The 25,622-nt window shown below is 31.9% G+C and overlaps 2 long non-coding RNA genes across 18 annotated transcripts in view; one reads left to right on the top strand and one right to left on the bottom strand.

The window, feature by feature from the left end:
- The window catches only part of LOC118180835 (uncharacterized), a 189,911-nt gene extending 178,923 nt beyond the window's left edge, over positions 1-10,988 (top strand). For all 16 annotated transcript variants that reach the window (XR_015038580.1, XR_015038582.1, XR_004756757.2 and 13 more), the window contains 2 exons: positions 1,873-2,023; positions 10,849-10,988. This is a non-coding gene — a long non-coding RNA (uncharacterized LOC118180835). The remainder of the gene's footprint in view (positions 1-1,872; positions 2,024-10,848) is intronic.
- Positions 1-25,622, bottom strand: part of LOC118180839 (uncharacterized) — a 98,616-nt gene that overhangs the window by 18,276 nt on the left and 54,718 nt on the right. The gene's annotated exons all lie outside the window — the stretch shown is intronic.

Below are 25,622 nucleotides of genomic sequence, written 5' to 3'. Positions count from 1 at the left end.
TGAGCTTCGCCTTATCTGAAAGCATATACTGAAGTTCGTTGCCTCAAATATAAATAAATGGGCATAATGAGTCAATAATTGAACGAACTCGCTTAAAAATTACAAATACAAAAGATTTAAAAAAGAGAGGATGATACACTCTTGGAAAATAAGGATTAGATTTGATGGCTATTGAAAGAATCAAGGAAACCTAACTTCATTTGTTGAAAAATAGGCCGATGAAAATGAAGCTACACTGATGTAAAATAAGCATTCAAATCTGATACAGGATGTGAGACCTTGAATCGACCATGAATTCTATTAGCAGATGCAAAAATAATTGGAATTTACAACCTGTGGGAAATTTGGGCAGCCAAAAGATTGAAAAAATTTCGACCAGAAAATAATTACAAATGTTATTAATGGAAGAACATAACGTTTTATAAGAAGGAAAAAGTTCAAAATTGTTTATTCAACATAAAAGGAGAAAATATCTGCTAATAACAACGCTTAAAAGCTTTTAACTCCTGAATAAGAGCAAAATCAGCACTAACATTAAATACTGAACTGGGAGAGGGCTAGTGGAAGGAATTTTGTTTACATAGTTAGGGAGATGTGAAGGAAGCGACCAGCAGAAGGGAAAAGATATTTAACGTAAATAACATATTCAATATGAATGTTATGTACAGCGATAGTGTGTAAAATAACATTCATACCCTACCAGAAAAAATAAATAACAGTATTGAATGAATCAAAGATACAAATATCAAAGGATTCCTAAATAAAAATTATATTAATTATACAAGGAGTTAGAACTGACGGAACTCATATGGAAAAACTGATTGCGATCCTCACAGATAAAGAACGCAATCTGAAATTTGTTGAACTTGACGATTAATTCGACAGCTTTGCCAAGAAAAGCATAGCTAAATATAAAATTTTAAAATTTGCTCTGAGAACCGAGTTTGCAGGTTTGGACCCTGCGACTGCAATTTAAACTTTTCCTCACTTATATGTGCCAGAAAATTGTTTGGGGATATTTTTTTTTTTTTTTTAAATTTTATTTTTCGCCTATAGAAGCTAAATAACATTTTCCTCATGAGATAGTTACGAACCTACTAGGGTACAGTGTGACTTTTAGTGGCAAAGACCTCTGTAAAAGCCGCGTACCACTTATATGAGTGACAATCTATGCACCATGTTTGGTATAGTTAGTCTTCATGAAGTGATTCATCATATATCTCTTGAAATACCTAGAGCCTTTTAATTTGAAGTTGTTGGCAATCTAAGTTTGTATTTTGCATAATATGGGAATGTTAGGATTCGCATTAGTAATAGAGATAGTATTAATCTAATTATACACTTATTTCACTCTTTATCGTAAAATTTTTACATATTAATATAATCATGGAATGAAAAAATACCCTTGCTATGTACGTTTTCTTGGGCGAAATTTTTCATTTTTCTTCCTTGCTGTATTTTACTTCCGAAATTACAGTGCCCATAAATAAGTACATTAGCCACATTTATTTTATTATTACCACATCGTAATATTCTCATATGATTCTACAGAAGGTATCTAATCCTATCACAGACTGAGTAGTGTTTTATGTAAGATTATTTTATTTTTCCTTGATTGTTTGAACATTCATCAGAATAGTTCAATTGATGAATGCGTATTTGGCATTTATAACGTATATTTAAAAATATTTTTCCAATTTATATTTTTCTTGATGAATGTGTATTTGGTATTTATAACAAATATTTAAAAATCTTTTTGCAGTTTATATTTTTCTCGATGAATGTGTATTTGATATTTATAAGGTATATTTAAAAATCTTTTTCAGTTTATACTTTTCTAGTAATATCTCACTTTTTTTTTTTTTTTTTAAGTACTGCACATGAATCCAGGGGGAAAAAAAAAAAGTATTTGTGACCTCCCCAAAGTGAATTTGTTCCACATCAGAATATTATTTCTTCAGATGTTATGAAGTAATGTGAAGATAAAGGGATAGAAAATGCACTGATACTTCGTTAATTCTAGGTAATGTATATTTCTGAAAGTAAAAAAAAACTAAATAAATACATGTGTATAAATTTTAATATTTCTTGCTTTAAAAGATTTTTGAGTTAGCCTTCAAAACCCCTGTTTCATTTTAAATTAAACTATTTCTGTAAATTTTTAACACTAGAATGCTATTTATTTTAAAAATAAATAACCGATGCCCTTACGCTTCGAAATAATAACATAATTGACGCATAGCACTCAAACTTTTATTTAACTCTTTGAAAACCAAAGTTTTCGCTAACCTGTATGCAAAACATACTGAACCGCCCAAAAAGGTTTTGGAGAGTCACAGCAATTTCCTCCCCTTCCCATCCATTAACGAACAAAGAAGAGTGAAGATTTTAAATGTCATCCTGTGGATTTCCTAACAAATAAAGATAAGAAACCACAAATAAATCCTTTTAGGGCAAGCTGTCTGCAATAAATTGATACAATGCATTTGGGGAAACTGCACCTGCTACTGCATACCTTAGCGGACGAAAGAAAACAATATCCAAATTTCGGCCGTTTTGGGCGGCTGTGGTCGTTTGAATGAAGGGCCGTCTGGGGCGTTATGGTCTTCAAAGAGTTAAACATTTTGTAAGACATTTGCTTTTAACTATTTCATATAAGAGTCACACACATTCATAAAGAAATGCTTGAAGTCATTTGAGTTAAATTTCCAATTACAGGTAACCAGTTATGAATAACTCACATACTTTAATTCCTGTGAGTAAATAAGATCAATAAATTTGGGACATATGATACACCACACTTAATAAATTTACTATCATTCTGAACATGCAAAGTTTTTATAAGTGTATGAGGGGTATTTTTAATACATGCTAAAGAATGTTTAGAATATATCAGAGAAATTTCATTACGGTATTTTATTAATTCTGCACTTAAGATACATAAAAGTAGTTTGTCTTGATAGATACGAAGCATTTTATATTCAGTATAGATGCTATCTTAGTTAAACGCTCAGTTTGCATCAGTTTTAGTAATAAGAAACTCTGTAGATTCTTACATTTTGACTGGCAGATCTATTGATACGTAGTAAGAACTATAAAGATAAATGCAAGCTGAAACCAGTTTTTTTTTTAACTTGCTGATTCCTATATGATAACTCTTGTAACATTTATTTAATCAAAGAAATGTCTTGTTAAAACCTCACTTGTATCTCAGTTTTTCATTATATATATATAAACAGTTCACCCGAAATCTTTTAAAAAATGTATTGGTATGGTTCATCGGCTAATTCTAGATGCATAAAAGCAAGGATTTTCTTATGGAAGAGGAATTGCAATTGATTTCGATGTATCCTCCTTCTGACGACGTTATATCGTGGTTAATTGAATTCCTCTTCTTTCATGCTCTTTTTGGTTTTCCTTGTTCTTTCTTTTTTCGGTTTTTCTTGAGAATTTTTCTATTGAGATTTAAAGAATTCTAATTTGACATTTATTGGATTTTATGACGTTCATTTACTTATTTTAATTTTAATTTTTAGTCTTTGTGAAAAATTGGTTCTAAATTTCTTTCTTTATAGCTGATCAATTTTCAGTGGCATAATGCACGAAAATTCTTGGAATGATTATATATTTTTCTTAATATTTTTTGTCTGTGTTTCTATATATATATATATATCCGCAATACGTATTTTTTCTGTATAATTTCAAGATCAGTGGCCAAATTAGTAGACTCATACGTCAAGCTCATGATGCAGATAACATATATAAGAAGTCAAACAATTATAGTTTTCGAAAGTTAAATATTATGCGATCTAGACAAAGAAACAGAAATTAACTTATTTAGGAACCTTAACTTTTCATTTTGAACATATCGCACCTGTTCTCTGCTTTTCTGACTAGCTAGACTGTTGTCTTCCTCAAATACATATCAAAATTTTATGGGAATTGATGTAGCTCTTCAAGAACAAGCGCATATTGCGCTTATTTATCTGCGTTGCCTTACTAAAATGTTTGGCTAACGGAAATAAATCGGAATATTAAAATTCGGCCATTTCCAAATTATTACACGTATATATTTATATATAGAGAGATGGATACTTGCACATACAGAAGGGAAGTATTGTTATCATTCGAGAATAGTTATGACTGTATATTTGTACAGAAAAAAGTAACTCAGATGAAAATCTCAGTCGTTATGGGTATAAATGTGACATTTAAGATATACATAAAATGATGCTACATATGGCAGCTACTATTTTTTAAAGTGCAATCATGATGATAAATTCATTTTGCTAATACGTATATGAGACCTTATAACAGAGTGCATTAAATTGAGATTTATATGAATAAGTTGTCAATTTTGGGTGAAAGATATTATAGAGTTTTCCACTTAATAATCAAATAAATACTTCCAACGTCATTAACATGCATTGTCTTATTGTAATAATTTATTAACAGAGTAAATGTGTGGAAGAGAACCACCCAAATATCATGTGTAAAGTTAAGAAAAATCACTCTTGTTGAGAAGAGACTATCTATATGTAAAAAAAAGCACAATTTTGGAAGCACTGATGTAAGAACACTGAGATGTAGATGCGCAGAAATACTGATGGAGTAGATACTTGATGCTTAAAGCGTCCATCCATTTTGAAGAGCCTGATTAAATTCCATATTTATTTAAATTCACATTTGTGGCCACAATTCCCTTATCACTCCAATCGTGCTTATTTCTAGAATAATTTTGGTACTATTGTGAATAGAAGCGAACATATATTATTGCAGCAGCGTCTTAAGAGGATGAAAGCGTAAGCGAGAAGGGGAGAGAGTGTCCCAGTAGTAATGCAAAAAAAAAAAAAAAAAAAGGAAGGGAGTCAAAAAGTTTTGGTTTGCAATTATTTTGATTGGGCAAGAGGTAGCTGCATTAAGCGTTACGTAGGATCGCATGATTAATTTGAGAGACGCAGTTTAGACTTACAGGGGTTGGACAAAAATATGGAAACACCTTTAAAAAAACATGTTTCTTTGCTTAATATGGTGTAGGAAACCCGTTGGCATCCAAAACAGCTTGCAGTCTTCTCGAAATGGATAAATACAGTTCCTGTATGTTTGCCAAGGGAATATTATACCATTCTTCCTGCAAAACGGTGGCAAGTTCAGATAACGATGTTGGCGGTGGATAACGAGAACGCACTTTCCGTTCAAATGTAGACCACAAAAGTTCGATAATATTCAGGTCTGGTGACTGTGGTGGCCAGGGGAGATGGGACAACTCATCCTCGTGCTCAGAAAACCAGTCCTGGACAATGTGAGCTGCGTGAACAGGGGTTTTGTCGTCTTGAAAGACACCATCACCATCGGGGAACAACGTTTGTACCATGGGATGAACTTGATCGGCCAAAATGTTCACATAAGTCTTGGCAGTCATGTGCCCTGACACAGTTATCATGGGGCTAGCAGAGAACCACGATATGGCTGCCCAAACCATAACAGAACCCCCGCCATGTTTCACTCTTGGTAACAAACAGTCTGTATTATAGGCTTGAGATGGCGTTCTCCAGACGTAAACTCGGCCAGAAGTGGGAAACAATGTGAAAGAAGACTCGTCAGACCATATTACTCGCTTCCACTGCTCTATAGTCCAGGCTTTATGACTTAAACGCCACCTTTTCCTGTTACGGACATTAGCATCACTGATGAGTGGCTTCTCAATTGCAGCACGGCCAGCAATTCCCTGTTTATGAAGCTCCCTTCTAATTGTTTTGGTACTCACAGGGTTCGGTAACACAACATTCATTTCAGCAGTAACTTTTGCAGCTGTGGTCTTCTTATTTTTCGTCACAATTGCCCTTGATGATCGTCTGTCACGATCACTCAGGACACACTTTCGTCCGCGCTGTGATTTAGCAGATGACGTTTTTCCGCTTTACAAATATGCGGAATAAATCTTCGATACAGTACCTCTTGAAACACTAAACACCTCGGCTACCTTGCTTACGGAAGCACCTACCATACGTGCTCCAACAATTTGCCCACGTTCGAAGTCTGTTAACTCTGACATGATGCAATGACAGCCTCACATAACAGTACTCCGACAACAACTGAACTGTTTAGCACATTTGCGAAGTTGTATAGGTGGCGTCAGTAGTCAAAAACGCCAGCGCCACCTACATATTTCATTAAAATCAATCTTTCTTTTCAAACATGCATTTCACAAGGTGTTTCCATATTTTTGTCCATCCACTGTATGGCGCTATTTTTAGGACAGATAGAGGAAGTCCCCAAAGTAAGTAAAAAATAAAAGATGTTATAGCCAATTTAAATTAGAAGTTTGCTTTCATATTCTTTATCTTTCATAAATAAATACAAAAAAAGAAGCATAATAATAGGTTAAAATTAAAAGCAAATTTTTATACCTGTCCTTGTATATATAATGCAAAATAAATTAGAAGTACTTTAAAAGTCCGTACCATGTTCAGTTCAGAAAAAAACAGAAGCACAATGGCAAACTGCATAATAGATAATAGACGTAAAAAATGCCAAACCAAACGAAAATGAAAATGAAAAACGAAATTTACATCTTTCACTGCATCGTCATCAAGGGGTTGGTGCAACAATACACTGGTGTGCAAAAATTAAGGACGAAGTCGAAAAATTAGCATATCAGCTGAATGAAGAGGCAGAGCGGACAGAAAGACCAATCAGGAGATTAAGTAAGGTGATGTACGGTAGCCCATGCGCAGATATGCAGGTAGATGTAATGGGGGAGCGTCTGAGTGGTATAAAGCATGTTGTCGGTGTAAGATCAGTATTTCTGGCAAAGAGATTGCACGCCGTATAGCAGTTAAAATCACACTGAGTTGCTGCCTCAGCATTAAATGGCGAATAATCAATCTGTTAGACGACATCTGGATGCTTTTACCCGAGGTCGAATCATTGGGAAGTTGGAGGAAGGCCGCAGTGTGACAAGTGTGGCTGCAGAGTTCGGAATTGCTCACAGCATCGTTTCACGACTTTGGAGACAATTTCAAACTACAGGAACAGCTATCCGGGGGTTTAGTAGTGGTCGTCAACGAGGAACCACACCCGCAGATGACCGGTATATTGCCTTACAGGCCAGAAGAAACAGGCGGTAGACAGCGGGAGAAATCGCTAGACACACGACACAAGCGACTGGACGACCGATATCGCGTTTTACCGTGGCCAGAAGACTGCACGGTGGTGGTCTGTTTGCACGACGCCCTGTACGGTGTGTACCTCTAACGCCTGCCCATCGAAGAAGCCGTTCTCTGTGGTGCCGGGAACACCGGAATTGGAGAGACAATTAATGGGGACGAGTACTCTTTACAGATGAGAGCAGATTCAGTCTGAGTAGCGATTCTCATCGCATACTCATCTGGAGAGAGCGGGGAAGCCGCAATCATCCCTCGAACATCATTGAAAGGGACAGGTATGGAGGTGGCGGTGTACTCGTTTGGGGAGGCATCATGCTTGGTAGTCGTACAGACCTTCACATCTTCGACGCAGGTTCAGTCAACGGGACCCGTTATTGTAACGAGATTCTTCTTCCATATGTGCGTCTTTTTAGAGGCGCTATGGGTCCGCAGTTCCTTTTCATGGACGACAATGCACCATGTCATCGCACAGTAGCTGCCGAACAGTTCTTAGAGAGTGAGGATATTGAACATATGGATTGGCCGGCACGATCTCCGGCTCTCAATCCCATCGAGCATGTATGGGATTTTCTAGGCAGACGCTTGGCAGCTCGTACCTTACCACCAGTAACGATTCCGGAGCTTCGATTGGCGCTGCAAGACGAATGGGCAGCAATGCCTCAACAACTCATTGACACCCTCATTCTCAGCATGGGCAGACGCTGTGAAACCTGCCTAGCAGTCAGGGGAGATCATATCTCCTATTAAAGACCGGATGTTTCTTGCTGGACACCCATCACAGGGATGTTTCGGCCTTCAGTCGCATTGCGCTCCATGCTACTTTTTCAATAAAGCTTCTTTTTATCCCTCTGATTTCTCTTTTAGTAAGTGTTGCTTACATTACTCATGTCCTTACGTATTGGGGATCTTACGGTATTAAATGTGTTGATTTGGAAAGCTTTTGTACAAAGTTATATTGAAAAAACCGTCTCGTCCTTAATTTTTGCACACCAGTGTATACATATGCGTGTGTGTAAAACAATGCCGACAGAAGATTGATCCCCCCCCCTAATTTATAAAATAAAAATGCTTTTATAATTGAAAAAAAAAAGTTTTATATAAAAAATTCTTTAAATGCTACATATTATTGTATCGTTATTTGTGATTTGAAATTATTAGATTTTGAATGTTTAAAAAAAAATTTAAAGAAATTTTGATGACAGTGGCATCCCCCCGTTCTAATGTTTATTTCCGTATAAGAAGTGTATTTTGCCTGTATATTTTCTCTAAAAGAAAACTTTTTTATTATTATTATTTTAAATGCAGTATACCTACTTCATGTCTAACAATGCACAGTTACTTATAAATATATAAGGTAAAAATCAGATAAAGCAAAATTATAACTTAAATTAGCAACAGCCTTTTAATTCCTAATTTTAGTTTGGGTATTTCTCCTCTTTTTTCTAAAAATAGTAATAATTTTTTTTTTTTTTTTTGGACTGCCTCATTTCTAGAAAAATCCATATCATATGACTTTTACATAATGATGATGACGTAGCTGATTCGGAACTTAAAATTTCCTGAACCGAAACCTTTCTCTTAATAAGCTGCCATACTCGATAACTACACACTTTTGCATCTGCTTCTCAGCGAATGCAGACTTCTAGTTTTGCTTGCTGCTTCTCTTCTTATCGCTAAGCTATTAAAAATGTAAATCCTTGAAATAGGCACTCTAATGAGTGCCAAGTTAATTTTGGCCACACATGTCAGTTAAAATAAAAATGAATATTTAATCTGCCTCGGCTGCCAAGTTTGCTCTTCATTGTGGATCAACATCTCAACATCTTCGCTATTAATATTTCCTGCACCATTACATTGAATTGCATTGTGTCTGCTTTAATTTCACACATATTAACACACATATATATGGAGTTAGAAAAATCAAAATTTTAATTTACAATAATCCCTTAATCAGCAATATTTAAATTTGGATATTTCCCCTTTCTGGCTTAAAATTAGTAACTGCGTATAATAAATCTCTCTAAATCTCGCCGTTTCAAAATTCATTCTTCTTTCATAAAGCTCATGATCCAAGTAACTTATGCAAGGCTTGAGCCAATTAAAAATTTTGAAGCTTGAATATTGTCCCACGTGAAGCAAACGAAACTAACTTGTTGGAAAACCCTAACTTTTTCGTTCAGCGCACTTGCTGTTTGCTTTCCTGTATAGCTAGACCATTGTTTTCCTCAATTATGTCTCGAAATTTTATGTAGTTCCAATGTAGCTCTTCAAGAACAGGTGCTTACTGCGCCAATTTATTTATGTTGGCTTAGTAGAAATATTTGGTTAGCAAGAAATAAAAAGGGGTATTAAAATTCGGCCATGACTGCAATCACTTCTTTGTGCTTCAATAGCATGACTTCACCGAATTAGTATACATATCTGTGTAAGACAAATAATATGGAAAGCAGAATTCGAAATTTAATTTACAGTAGCTCTTTAATTCTCTATGTTATTTCCCTTTTGTCCTAAAAATAGTAACTGCACATAATTAACGTCTCATCATTTCAAAATTAATAGCTATCACATGTTTCTTACACGAAGCTCATGACAGATAACTTGCATAAGGCTTCAGCCAATAATAATTTTAGAAGTTTATACATTAACCAATCAAGATAAAGCAAACCAATATTGTGAACCCAAACTCAGTCATTTTAAGCCCAGTTTTCCTCCCAGACAGGTGGCATTCGCGGTCTGCTTTGCTTACTATCTAGATTCCCTGCTGATGCTCCTTTTCTTAAAGAATGGAAACGTTCTAGAGCAGGCGCGTAGGTTGTCACTTTATCTGTGTTGGCTTAGAAATTATTGTCAACGAGAATAGAAAAGCAATATTAAAGTTCGGTCACGACTACAAGTTTCTTCTTTACGCATTTATCTGCCATCAACATTTCCAAATTATTTATATAGAGAGAGAGAGCATGTATTTTTTTTTATTGGGATCCTTAATATCTAAAGCACTTGACGTTTGCCGTAAAAGTTTCATTGATTGTTTGCAAAATTTCGTTTCTTTGATTGTCTTGTCCACATCTGGTAGCAAACAAAAACATATGTGCAATTACATATAAATCAGCCTGGGTTAGAAGAAAGAATCTTAGAATTGTGACAATGTACATTTCTCTGTGTAATGAAAATTTAGGTCTTAGTAATCCAAAAGCATGTTGAGCACATGCTGATATCATTACTTCAGTATAGTGTTATGTATGCCAGGGCCGGATTAAGACATTTTAGAAGCTCTAAGCACTTTAAACGTTTTGGTGGCCATCACTCACATTTACACCTGATTTTTTGTCCATTCCTTCTATCCTGGTCTTATTTAGTTGCACCATATATTCCATGGTAGAACTGGCAATGGAAAGTTTTGTGGTGATCCCTCTTTCCTGAGTCTGTAAATACCTTTTTGTGACGGCCCCTATGTTTGCTGTCCTAAGATCTTATTCTAAGCATGTGCTTATTTTGCTTAATGGTTAATGAGCGTACATCTAAGAGGAAAAAAGCACTTCACTACAGGTGATATATGTAAATTTTAATTTGATTTCTTAAAAATGCTTTGATGAATCCAAAAATATTTAATCAAAGTATATTAATGTTACTTTAATAGTGGCGTTTGATTTAACATTCTTTTGTCTTCTTTTCTTTACAGATGGCGTCATCTTTATGAAGAATAAACATATTACATACATATCTTGTATCAGGTACATTTTGGCTTGTATTTTGTGCCATGAACACACTATTTACAACTTTTATGTGACTATCAATTTTCAATAAATATCTGGACAATGATGCATGTTGTATTTATTTATCAGTGCATGATTTATTAATATTTGTTCAATGCATATAATATGACGTTGCAGATTACTTTTTGTGAAAACACACAAGAAAGCACAACTCAATATTGATGCTTACAGTTTTAAATTGTAATGTCATTTATATATATTACATTCAATTTCCCTTAGCCTGCTTAGTGTTGTCCATAAGATAAACAGAACATATACAATCAATATATATAAATTATTTATACCTATAATTTTAACATTTTCAGTTTCTTTTGTTAGATTTCAATGGGATAGACTAATTAACACATGTAAGATATTTTTAACCCACACATACATGCACATTTATGTGTACAAACAATTAGCTCCATTTGAGCATTCAGAAAGCATGTTGAATACTCATTCAAAAAGTGAATTTCATGTATAAAATATTTAAGCCCACGATATAAAAACGTGCATTACATGTATTAAAAAGTTTAAGAATATGACAGTCTCTTTTATATTCTGCATTCATAATTTTCTACAAATTTACAGACATTTCGGTAATGAGAAACTGTTTTTTTTTCCCCTTAAACATATGGGAACAAAATTAATGTGTTCTAAAGATGGTGTATAACTTTTCAGCTTTTTCATGAGTGACATTTTGCATTACATTTTACACGTAATGTACTTTTTTCATCACAGTAGACAGCTGAATACATTTTCAGATTAAAGAAAAAATTCATTAAAGCTTATTTTCGTATACAGTCACAAAGCATATTTTAAACTTTAATTTGCTGTGTTTACTGTTCAAACATTTAATCAATAACATAATTTAACATACAAAGCATATTTTAAACTTTTGCTGTGCTTGCTGTTCAAACATTTAATCACTTCTTATACACGTGTCTATTTAAGTCATTTGATTAATTGTTTAAATGAACATTTCTTTGTTAGATACTCATTAGAAATTATGTGACACACATATATGAAGCCTAGCTTATAATCCAGAACAAATTTAAGATTTCATATTTTTCCTGTCATTTAACATTAGATCTTGCATTATATGAGTCAAAACAGTAATTATCTGAATTAATGGTGAAAGGAATTTTGTTTTATTTTATTATTTTATAGGTAAATTAAGTAATTAGGTTGTAGTGAATGGCTAATTTTTTTATTTTTTTCATTGCTCACAAATAACTGACGATTTTAAAAATATCACAGTAAAGAACTGAAGATTTGAGTTTAGTATTTAAAATGTATTTATGTTTTGGAAGTAAAAATTTAAATCTATTAAATTATTCTTGAGTCCCCAAAGAATAACAATGGGAGTCCATTTTAAGGTAGGATAAATAATGTACATATAGAGAGAAAATTTTATGGCTGATTAATCTGCTCTATGTCAGATTTTCACTGGCTAAAGTCCCTGTTTTTTAGATTTTTAAAACTGTGCTTGGATTTAGGCTGAAATGATATTTCAAGAGCAAATACATAAACAGGTGGAATTATTTATGATGAAAATCGGTCCGTTTTAACATGCTGAAATAAGAAAAGTGAATATATAACGCTTTTGCATCACATCCTCTTTAAAGTACATCGCGGTAATCAATTATGTCGCTCTTAATGAGGATTTTAATAAACGTTTTCGAATTAGGATGGTTTCGGGGAAATAAACATAAATTTATCTAACCGCAGTTGCTCATTTCTTCTGGTCCCTTGATTTATTCATCATTTACGTGCATTGAGAGTATATTACATTCAAGAATAATTGAGTTTTTAAAATGTTCGTTTAATATATTCGGTTTTTATACTTTTAAAAGTATGAAGACCATGTTATCTATCAACCTAAATTAGGTATTTTTATTAAACATGCATCCGTTTGTTATCAATAATTCTAATGAATTTTACTCATTGAGATAAGTGAGTTTTATGAAGCAAACAATCCAGTCAGCAGTCTTTTTAATATCTTTTTCTGGGTTGTTTAAGAAACATGTTTTTCTTACTGCTTCAAGATTAAGAGTTTTAGTGCATTTCCTGTCTTTTATTGTTTGGAAGAAATAAAACAAAATATATAATCAAACGCTTCACTTTAAAGAAAGAAATTTACTCATTGGATAAGAGATTCAACTTTTCCAACTTTAGGGTTAATTAAGATGTTAGTGTTTAAAAGTGGAGAGCTGAAAGTTGTGCATCTTCTGGATATATTCCAGTGTTTTTTCAATTGAAAGCAAGCCACTGACACTCCTTGCAAAACTAATATTTACATGCATGAAAAATAGCTGTCTAGAAACCTTAAAACGGCTATCAAGAAATGTCAGCATGAGAGTGAATTTGGATGATTTGCTCATGTCTGAGAAATGAGATGAAAACATAACATGGAGGGTATAAACATTACTTTCCTGTGTTAGCTACAAATATTTCATTTACATACATCTCGTATGACATGACAATAAAATCTGAATCGAAATTTGATTGAGCTAAGTGTCAAAATAAGCTTTTCTCTCTTAATCTTTTTGACAAGTCAATTAAAGTTTATTATAATTTTTTCCCATAATTTCTTCGAATGAACTGAACAAGGCTGAAATTTTAAAATAGAATAAGTCTGAAGTTTAGATCGAAATAATTATAATTTAAAAATAACAATATGCAGTAACTGTCAATATAGGATCAAATTAATTACAACTCGCTATATTGTCCTATAATGTTCTATGAGACAGAACAGAGATTTTTGCATTTCAAACTGACATGCTTCTGCAAAACTTAATAAAAATGAGGTAGTTTGGGTATTGTTTATTTTATATTACCCTACACATATTTTAATTCTTCATTAATTTCCGTGAATCTAGGCATTATGTATGCAATTTACGTAAAAACAGCACTGACTTTCTTTTTTATATTGCCAGTTGAACACAACTAATTTGAATTCATATTATCTGCAGTTAAAAGCTTAAAATTAAAAATTAGTTTTTCTTTTTAATAGCAAATAAATATTTTGAAACATATGGTAATTCTTATTATTTCGGTTCGAAATTATCTAATTATTCGCATCTTTTGCAAAAGAAGAAGTGGAGAATGGAAAAAATCATGAAAATTAAAAAAAATAATAAATAAAAATGGAAATCGGTACTTGCTTTTAAGTATGTTTGTCATTAGCATGTTTGTCGGTAGAGAACGAGACTCTTAATGTTGTGTCTAGTAATGAAAGAACACTTCATCACATTTAACTGCATTTTGCTGATTTGTTTTCAAATACTTCTACTGCCAATTATACTTTTTATTTACATATTATTTTTCTCTCTTAACATCAGTTAAGTGTAACACCTTTCTGATGCTTTTTAGTTCACATTCCGTAATCCATATAAGATATACTGCTGATATTAAAAAGAAGTAATAAAAGTAGTTATGTATTATTATACTTCAAAATTAGAGCACAAACACATTACTGGTCATGGGGAAATTCTTTTGCAGTGATTACTCGAGCCTAATTTTTATGTGACTAAAGATTCAAACTGTGATACTGTCTGCTGAGTGAAACGCGTGATAACAACGAAAAAAATGTAAACCTTTATGCAATTTTTCATAGAAATTTCTCAACATAGTTAAACTTCTTCAACAATAAGCACCGAATGCTTCACAAGTTTCTCTTGTCTCTAAAACTAATATATAATGACAATGCATGCTTTGATACAAAGAATTACCTATGTTTTTGGGGTAATGAAGTACACACACAGCTAGCTTCTCAGGAGAAACTGCATCTAATCACAATACATCGTAATTACGTTTCGTTTATTACAGTTTTCAAAATCCGTCCTTTCTGCAACCTCTGCTGGTTAAGCGATCATTTCTTCTAGACGCTAACCCGGTACGGAAATGCTTTTTCCTCTTCTTTACTAAAGACGTTAAACGCAGTTAAGGGGGGGGGCAACTCACCAGGTGGGATTTCGAATTCTGATGTCTCACTTTACTGTGCGCTATGCACATGCGTAATACAGCTAATACGAATTCCGGTCTTTATCACGAAGTCTTTAATTTGAAAATAATAATATGAAATATAGAAAAGGAGACATCTTTCATTTTTCTTGTTTCATTCCATGCTTAGGGCAGTATGGCGAAATGCCTGTCTAACTGTAAAAGACACTATTCTTCATCTGTTTTTGCTATATTTTGACAAGTAGAAGTATGCCAGATGCATGTTGATGTCACTCTGAAAATTGGTTTAAGTAACTTTCCCCACCTGAAGAAAGAGTAATTAATTATTTAGTAAGGCTTTCCCCTTCCGTTCCTCAACCACGATTTTTCATCAGATGTATATCGAATTCGAGAACTGTTTTGAAAGAAAGTGTCATTGGTAATTTTGTGATGGGACTTTCTGATGAACAAAATGCATGGTATTTAAATCTGATTTTGAAAAAAGCGCGTACTAAGTATATTCAACTTACTTGTATGAAATAAAACATTTGCCTTATCAAATGCAATCAAAGCATTCAGTATTTCAAAAGCAATATATTTTAATCTCAGAACATGCAACAGATACCAAATAAAATGAAATGTTTGGAAATATGCGCCAGTTATTTACTGTTTCAGTACACGCTGTTCTTATGCTGAAGGTAGTGCTTTTTTAATACATTCGCTAAACTATTACTTTATTTCCTAACTCTCGTATTAAAAGCCTTAGCAATTCAGTTTGTGATTATAATACATTTGATATTTTAATGTATAGCTAAAACCGAAACTTTGATGAAAAGTATGTGATATAACGTTCGAGGCACGCATTGTTTAATGTAAGTTTTAGTTAAAATGGTTTAATAAACTTCATATTTAGCAGTAGCATTTATTTAAAGAATGCTTTCAACTGGTAACCGCTGAAATGCATTTAAAACTAAGACCAGCATAGAATTGGATGTAGCTCAAGATACCATAATAGAGATATAACAATAAACCCACATTATTTTAAACCACGATCCGCCGCTTATCACAGCGCATTTTTCTCCTTGGGAGTTAAAAAATAAATCCTTCCGAAGGAAAAAGAGACATTATAAAAATTAAATCCAGATTGAAAAAAATAAAAATGACGTGAAGAGAGTGTTATATAATATATCGGAACTTGCAAGCCCAAACTGTAGGGGGGGGAAGAAGAGAATTCTGTTTTCACATTTGAGACGTCGCCCAACAAGGGGCTGCTCGTACCGCCCTCCCGTTTTGCGCCGCCTCCGTGGAAGATACGAGCGTTCCTGTGGCGGAGATTGGTTTAAGGGATATCGTTCCAACAGCCATAGAACGTCCTCAAACTCTCCTGTGACCACACATCGGTTGCCAGGCCGTGAGTCCCTTACAAAAGGTAAACCATTGCAACTTCTTTATGATAAAGCTTTAGTCCCTAGGCCCATAAACATGTAGAATGGCTATCTAAATTTAGGCTCTTTTGTACTGTCTTTCTTTACGGTGATCCCAGGTCGTTTTTTCTCCTGTTGTTATATGGGAATCAAAATTGGTCAGCTGTTTCTTTTTTAATTCATCTCATGATTTCCTCCTCCTTTTCACAAAGCGCGTGTTTGAATGACAACCGCTATCAATTACATGTGTAAACATTACCGGAAATTCTTAGTTATACCACGTGTTTTTATTTATAATTTTGGCGCGTCTTAAATTCATGTAACTATATAGCTCTTCGAATTGCATTTTTACGGGTAAAACGGTTAAAAAATTCACATGGGATAATTCTAAACAGTTTTCTTTCCTTATTGATACATTAAACATTTTTACATCCATAGACACACTGTAAACAAATACAAAAGACGGTTTTATGAATTTATTCTTAATTTTTTACTCTTAATTCGTCCAAAGCCTTATTGATTCATTAACATCACATTAAAAACTTCCTTATGTTTTCTAAATATTGAAAAGGATGCTGTCGGAATTTTGGAATTTTTGGTTGTCGGAAACGAATTTATAATTATATCGCGTTGTAAATTTAAAAAGTTGTATATTTTAGATTTCATTTTCTGTTTCAAAGAAAATGCGAGAAATAAAATTAACTTTATCCCCATGATTTTAAAACACATTTTGAACGCCGGACATGTTTTTTTTTACAAAACATTTTTCTCATGACGGTTAAGAAACAGTTAATTACGTATTTTATAATTTTTCTGAAAAACATTTTTCTCCTACTCGGAAACGTTTGCATGCTCTGGATAAATGCATTTTTCCTAAGCTGTTGAAAATATAGTTAGCAAGCGATGCATATCGATAAAAGTTTGAAATAAATATTATATGACATCACTCAGAATTGCCGAGGTCTGAATTTCTCTTTAAAAAGAGCAGATTCCAATTGAGAAAGAAATCATTATCACATGTGCCACAAGAAGATGTGAAAATGATTGCGAGATTATTTATGCTGTGCGCATAATAATAAACAGTGAGTACATGGAGATTTAGGTAATAAATCGAGACTCTTGAGAAGTGTGTCTTTAGATGGAAAATGCTGTGCTAAGTATTTTAAGAGGTCTTAGAGACCAATCTGCGAACGTCGATTTTAGCTGTTTTGAGAGAAGGTGCAATTGAAGTTAACGGGAAGTTTTCAAACGTAAAGTGTGTGTGTGCCGTCAGAGAAGCAGACGAACCGGATTTCATGCACACGTAATATATGTTTTGTTACATTTGTTGTATTGGTACATTCATCTCCTAACTAAACTTTTGTCAGTGAAGTTAAGTTATTTATTGAAATTAATTAGATAATAGTTTTAATGGAGAAGAAAATTTCTACGTTTGCTACCAAATTGAAAGTATTTTACTTTAAACTATGACCTTAATTTACATTTTCCAAGCGTTAATAAGCTAAACATTTTTTAATGCATTACCTTGTTCTGAAGTCTAACAAGAAAGTATTCCAAATATAACTAAGTTAACCCTGTTAGATTCAAAAATAGGTGAAATGGGAAATCTATAACATCATTGTAGACTACGGTATTTTTTAAGTTTAAGTTAGCAAAACAAGAATTCTGCCTTAAGATTACTAGTGTTCTTTAAATGTAGCACGCTGGGAGGTTGATTCACCCTTTTGATGACAGTAAAAAACATCTGCACCATATTACGAAAAATCACACGATTGTACATATCTTCTAAATTTCAGTATAGTATATGAAAAGAAAAAGTATATTTCATTCTTTGTTGAAGAAATTCATATACTATGTTAAATGTTACGAAACAAGAGCTTTGGATAAACCATTTTGAAAAAAATTATACAGGAAATCAAAATAATATGTTTCGTAAGTTGCTATAAAAAAGGCGTTATTTCTTGTAAGCAACAAGGGAATAACGTGGACCGTGTGCATATGGTCCGTGGACGTAAACAAAACATCAGAGCATTACTTGTAAATAATTATACAGTTTGAAACTGAATGCACTTTTCTTTACTTGACTCTTAATCAAATGGAAATTTGTGCATGCGTTTAGTATAGTATTTGAAAATTTTACTGCAAAACTCTGTAATTTGCATCTTATTTCTAAACACTATAAATGGTATACTTGAACACCATTTTCTGCAACAGTAGAAGCATTCTATATAATTAAGTAAAAGGAAGATTCCGACGAAAGAATTGTTTTTCCGAGTGTTTATGAAATTTTTAATGCATTTTAAATATTTACTTTACTATGGCAACACTTATTTGATTAAAATTACATAACACTCAGAATATGGTCACCATTTGCTGTTAAAAGCAGCTGGCATAAAAGCCTATGAAGATCAAAAGCGTTTTAGACAGTTTTTCTGAATCGTTCACGATTTTTTTCAAAAAAACGAATTTCACACAAATCGTTCGTTCTCGGAACTGTGAGAAAATTGCTTATTAAAATAATTTGCTCATTGTTTCATGCATAATTTCCAGATCACCTTAGATTTGCACAGAGTTTATTATTTTGCATTCATATAGTTAAAAAATGGTGTACTCATATATAACTTTTCATATATGTATTTATTTCTAAGCGTTTGTGGAGTCTATTTCGCCCTTATTTTTTTTATCGCGAATGCATAATTTCAGTACTATTCTCGGTGAGATACTTGAATTTTTTTTATCTCGAAAAAATAATTTTAAAATTTTCTGAAATTTTAATGTAATCGTTACTTATTATTTTTTTCATTATGCATAATCTGATTTCTAGAGATAAATGTTCAAAATATATTACATTATATTTAGAAAAAAGGTTTTACTACAGTGTTTGTCTTTAAATTACACAATGTAAATTTATATTATAGAGAATTTTATTTCCATGCGAAATTTATGTTCTGAAGTCCATTATGAATGATAAACTGAACCTTCAACATAAAGCTATTTTTCTCTTTCTCTCTCGTTTCAAGAGCTTGATTGTAGAGAAACAGCGAACATATGCAATTTTTGCACGACAAGCCGAAGAAACGTAATTATTTGACTCGGTTATAACATTACAATCATTAAAATATGGATAAAAATTACCTTGCAAATTAAGTTTATTAAATATTGTATTTTTAAACTTCAAGAAGATAAAAGTATATACGCTACATGTCGATAGCAGTAGAATAAACAATATATGCTTATTTACTAAGATTTTTCTCTAATACGACAGACAAGCGCTGTGTACTCTTTTGTACTTGGTATTTTAATTTCAATTTGTCTAAGACTGACCTCCACTGTCTATTCTGTCTCTGAAATATGTATACACTTTAAAATACTATATTTGAACATATGGAAACTTCATCGTTGAAACTGGACTTTGAAACCCTAGTAGCACACGAATGAACGGTGAACATCACTTTTTACCCTCACAGAATTGTTAAAAATGCTTAAGTGTAATGTAGAACGAATAATTCTTTGAATATTTGTAAAAAATCTGTTTCAGTCATGTTTTAAGTTTATCCTTGTTATGAAATTTTGTTTTGTTAAGATACTGTGCGTTCAGACATACTGGGAATATGCCTTTCAACAATAAGAAACAAGGCAACTGATTTCTGCTTTGCTAAATTAAGTAATACAACTTATTTCTAATAAATACTCTAAAATATTTCGGCTACTTTTACCATAACTCTCTATGAATTATATTCATCAGTATGTGTCGCATAAATATGTAAACATTTTTAGTAATCTTATTTGAGGGGGGGGGAATACTTTCTGACTTGGCGGTTGAGATTTTTATCTTTTTAAGAATATAACTCAATACACGCAAGTCATACCTTGCGCTGTAACTCTGTTTTAGAAATTTCATTCCTGCATGAGAGGAAAATTTTAAAAAACAGCAAATTACTTAAACCTTACATTTAGTTTACATTTATTTTATATTAAAATATACCAACAGATAAAGATGGAAAGAGGAATATTTATAGAATTCCATATTTTAGTTAATTATATGTATGTGAAGTAAAATTGCGCTTATGCATACTTTTTAAAGACTAAGTATGTAAATCTACGTTAAGGTTTAAGTATAAAATAGGTTGTAAATTCATTAAGAAACAAAAAGAAAATCTTACTATATTTCAACCTACCTGTTAAAATATTTTTAACAAATTTTACCAACTTAAAATCAAACTTTTGAAGCATACTTTTTGTTTAAACATTTTTACCTTAAGAAAATAGTATGCGCAACTTTGTGAACAAGTTACATTAACATGAAGTATTTGATTTAAAACGTGATGAAATTGCTTTATACTTCACCTCATCAAAACCTCATTTGAATACTAATGATTTCTCTTAATAGTTCTGCCATTTTAGTTGATGTTTAAAACTTTGTGGATGTAAAAATTTTATTTACACTTTTATAGTGCAACAGTATCTTCCCAATAAATGTTTTGTTATTCGTCAAGAACACTATATTAGATATATGATGCATGTTGTAAAGTTCAACTAATTTGTTTTCAGTTTACATGATCACTGCAAGACCTGTATTCAGATAACATTATTTATCCAAGTTTAATTTTGTTTTCATAGATAAAAACTATCACAGTTAATTGCAATCATATTAAAAGATTTTTGAAGTTGCATTACTAATAAAATTGATATTACTCAAATCACTCCCACAGTACTACATATTTTCACATGATAAATAAAATTTTATTTAACATCTCATTTTACAATAAAAGTGCTTCAAATCCTAATGTCCTGGGAGGATGTTTTTAAATCAGTATTATATCAAATGTCTCGGATGCTCAGTTTACATTCGATTTGGTTCATCATATGAAATATAAGAAACTTGTTTGCATATTTAATTTTAAGTTCAGTTTATATTTTTTGATTTATTTGGTGGAAATGTAATCCAAATAAATATTCATTCTAAGTATATAGTATATATCTATTCATAAGTATATAGATTTTAAATATTTTTATGTATTTTAACTTCAAATTCTGAAAGGTTACAAAATAAAATGTAAAGAGCAACTTTTTGTAGCTTTCGCCAAATCCTAAAAAAGTAATATTCTTGAAAACTATCAGCTGCTCAAATATGTGGAGAGTGCTGATATATTTTAGTGTTTTCCCTAGTTAAAATATCCATTTCTTTAAAAACGCGACTAATAAATGCATTACTAGTTTGAAATTCCCTAGAATAGAAATATTTGTTAATTTATTTCTTTAAAAAACAAAAGTTGGAAGTAATCACAAAAATAGAAACATTAAACAGAAAATAGAATGGAGACTTGTGAATGTCGCCTATGTTCTTCAGATTTTAATTCTGAAATTGGTATGAATGCCTTTACTTCTGCAGTGCATGTTTTCAAGGAGTATGCTTGAAATCTAGGCCGAAAACAATTTCATTTTTCCTGCCTTTGCTAAGATTTTCACTTCATTAGACTAATCATTAAGAGCATTTCAAATCTAGGCCTAAAAAAAAGGGCACGGTATTGCGAGAGTCATTCTCGTACTCGTATAATCTTATCAGAAGAAGTTTAAGCACATTTTCTGGAAATATAGTGAATAAATTTGCATCTGATCACTGGATTAGAATTTTTAATTTTCGGTATATTCTAAATAGTTAAGATTTGTGATTTTTCAAACATAATATTTTCAAATTATATATTTGTGAGGGTTTATAAAGTTTGTAAGGGAGTATACATTACTTTCAATCAGATTTCAATCTTCCATTGATCCAAAGTGTCATCACAGTTGAATACTTAATCTTTTAATCTGTATGAATACATATCTGACAAATTAAATATCGCCAGATACATGGGCAAAAATGTATATATATTTAGTTATACAGCTTATTTATTACATAAAGTTAAGGAGGAGTCAAATTTTACCATTAAAAAAAGGGGATTATGATTTCAGGTAAGCTTTTTCAATTATGATTTTTGCTGTCCATATCCATATTTATTATTTAAATTTTTAAAAAAGCAGGTAGATGTTTCGATTCTGTACATTGTATGACTTGTATTATTTGTAATAAACTTACTATACAATTTTTAACATTCAGGTAAAGTTTTTAATTTTTTTAAGTTTTTAGTCTGTAATTTCAGCTCTTTTTAAAACTCATTTACTAACAAAAAAAAGCTGTCTAATGATATCGCTGGATCGGAGAAATTTTTAATCTGCAGAGTAATTTTCAGATATTTTTCAAAAGCAAAAAATGGGAAAAGAGGACTGAATTTTTTCTTCTTTATTATTATTGTTATTATTAGTATTATTATTATTATTATTTCAGAACATATTGACTATCCTTTAAATCAGAGTGCACGAGGAATAGCTCCTCGTATCCAAGGCTGTAAATTTTGCTAAAATAATGATCTATCCTGATAACAGGCCATAGAACAGATATTAACTATAGCAACAAGAACCAGCATTTTGCAAATTTACGCAATTGACTTTGTCTCCAAACGTACGCAGGTTCTTCTTGCTATAGTATCATTAACAAATTGAAATACTGGCATAAATAATTAAGCATTTTGTATTCGATTTGAAGAGATTTTAAGATTAATTACATTTATAATATTTGAAATAATATGCTTGTTTCTTCCCCAAATCATGGTCATGGAGTGATTTTATTTCAATTGCTCTCCTTCCTCTTTTTAAAGCAATTGAAAATTCGATTTATTTAATTTATTTACAATAAGCTGCTGTTTAATACTGTGTTTATAAAATTTCTGTTGCATAAGTGGTTTCTAAGATTAAGTAACCTTAAATTTTTCAGGCCACGTTCTTGTTGTACATTTCAAAATAAAATTTGAAATATGTACATTTACTGCTCATACGTAGGCAATGCTATCCCATATTTTGAAAAGAATAGTGTCTTCATACATTATACATACATAAAGTCTGTTTGATTGCCAAAAATATTATTTCTAAATGACGAAATTCTAAAGTCATTAATTTAGTGCTCGGGAGGTATTGATGAAAACACCAGTTTACGGTTAACATTTCTACCGATGACGTTTATTTTCTATCCAAAATAAGCCCCCTCTCAGTAAACAGCTAAAAAATGCTTTCCACCTTAAGATAATATTATTATTATTCAATAACTGCTGGTATTTGATGAAAGGAAGTTTTTTTTTTTTTTTTTTTTTTTTGAGCAAACTGTGCAAGAAAATTAACTAATGCTCGATTTTTTTTAACATAAACAACCTCCACCCCCCCCCCCCAAAAAAAACTTTTACATTGGTAAATACAAGAGAAAAATGTGGTACTCGCTAATTTATCATATGTTTACGTCGAAAGTAAAGCAGACAAATTTTGAAAATATTCTGCTAAACTATGATTTATAATCCAGTATGAAAACAGGGGGGGGGATTAGAAAATCTAAAAACTACTCCAGAAAAACTATAGACATTATCATATCTTTAAGCTGTTTGCGTATAAATCGTAAAATACTGTCTTTAAAACTTACATTTTTACTCGCCTATAGCAGCTTCTGATTAGATCTCAGTTTTCGAGATGCTTATAATTTCTCAGTTCATCTTACTGAGCTCGTGTTTAAGTCACATCAGTATTCGAATCACCAGTGTGTAGTTCCATGTGTGCTGACATCCTCTTTGTAAAACCTCTTTTTCTTGATAAATGTACACTATAAATTTCCAATGCCTTGTCTGAAAGAAGTGACATATTACACGTATAAATAAACATACACAGTGAGATTTTCGCTTTTATCTTTCATCCATGAAACTTCAGAGTATCCACAAGATCAAAAAGTTCTATACTGCTCAAACGCAAATTCGTAATTGATTTCAGGAATTTAACAGTTACACGAAATGATTAAAAAAAAAAAAAAAAAAGAGTTTATTAGAACAAGGCAAATTTATTCGAAAGGCCTCTTTTTTTTTTTTTTTTTTTTTTTTTTTTTTTTTTTTTTTCTTTCAAAAGTGGAATTGTAAAGGGGCGAATCCTTCTTTATCTGAAATGCCCAAAACTCCTAAAAACACATGGATAAACATTTCGCAGACAAAAAAGGTCTGCGAAAAATATCTTTTTTAATTCCGTGAGTTATTGGAATTTTGCTTTTTTCGTACCGGTATTTATAAACACATATTAACTTGAATACATTGGTGGGGCTTTCTGCATCAAATATACAGGAAATTAAGAGCATCTGATCCTTGATGAAAAGCTCTTTGCTTGGGGTAAACTGTTAAGATTACCATCTATGCAGCCCTAATCAAAACGCTATATTTATTTGTTTATTGATTTCCTTAGTGTTAAATTCGGAAGCAAGCTTTTTGTGATTTTATTGACAGAGAGAAAGCATCACATAAATCCAATTCCGCAAATAAAATAACTATTCAGTTTAATGCAATACAAACAGACATTACCCATTTAAGATGAAATGAAGCAGAAGGTTATTTAATCGAAATGCTATTTTTCAGATGCTAGCAAGGTGTTCTATATATTCATAGAGATATAAGTAATTTATGATTTATGGAGCTATCAATCGCCAAAATGCGACTGATTATCCGTTCCCTAAATATGCGCGAAAATTAATAAATTTAGATTTGAAATTGATAAAAATCTGTATCAATAAATTGGTTCTCGAGCGTCACCGCAAATTCTGCATGCAAGCATAAGCATATTTTGTATTTTACTCTAATTTTTCTAGTTGGAATTTTTGCTGCACGGAGACCATATAAAAAGTTAGATTTTTCATTTAAAAAATGCTCTCTTCCACAGCGGTGAAGCTATTTTTATAAAATTTTCATTTTATTCAAAGGAATATTCGTTAAATATTTCAAGGAAATAAAGCCTATCAACACCTTTTATGAACAGTCTGCTCAGGCTGAATTATTCAGATTTAGTAAAGAATCCAGTTAGTTTTGGCAACAAGCATTGATAAACTTGTGTCACTAAAAATTTATGTTAGACACCGAGAACTGAAGAGAATAAATATTAATGTCAAACTGACATTAATTCTTTGATTTTCTAATTATTTCCAAAGGAAGCACTCATGAAGTATATTCGTAATGAAAATTTAATGTAAGGTTATTCTTTTATTACTCGCTATATTATTTGATTAGAAAGTAGAAAATATCTCCTAATTTACGGCGTATTTCATTTGGAAACTAATTAAATGTTGCTTTAATATATGAAAATTGAAAGTGCTTTAAGGTGATGGATTAAATTGTAAATGAGAGGCATAAATTTATGTATGTTTTTACTAATTAGAAAACAAAATTGTATGAGAAAAAAAGAGAGGCTGAAGCTCTGGTATGCTGTTATCTGTGTTC

The sequence above is a fragment of the Stegodyphus dumicola genome, chromosome X1 (assembly GCF_044657685.1).
Source record: "Stegodyphus dumicola isolate Sdum_Otavi_A_Nest chromosome X1, ASM4465768v1".
NCBI lineage: Eukaryota > Metazoa > Arthropoda > Arachnida > Araneae > Eresidae > Stegodyphus > Stegodyphus dumicola.
Note: the sequence above shows the minus strand (reverse complement) of the source record. Positions and strands in the feature narration are given on the sequence as shown.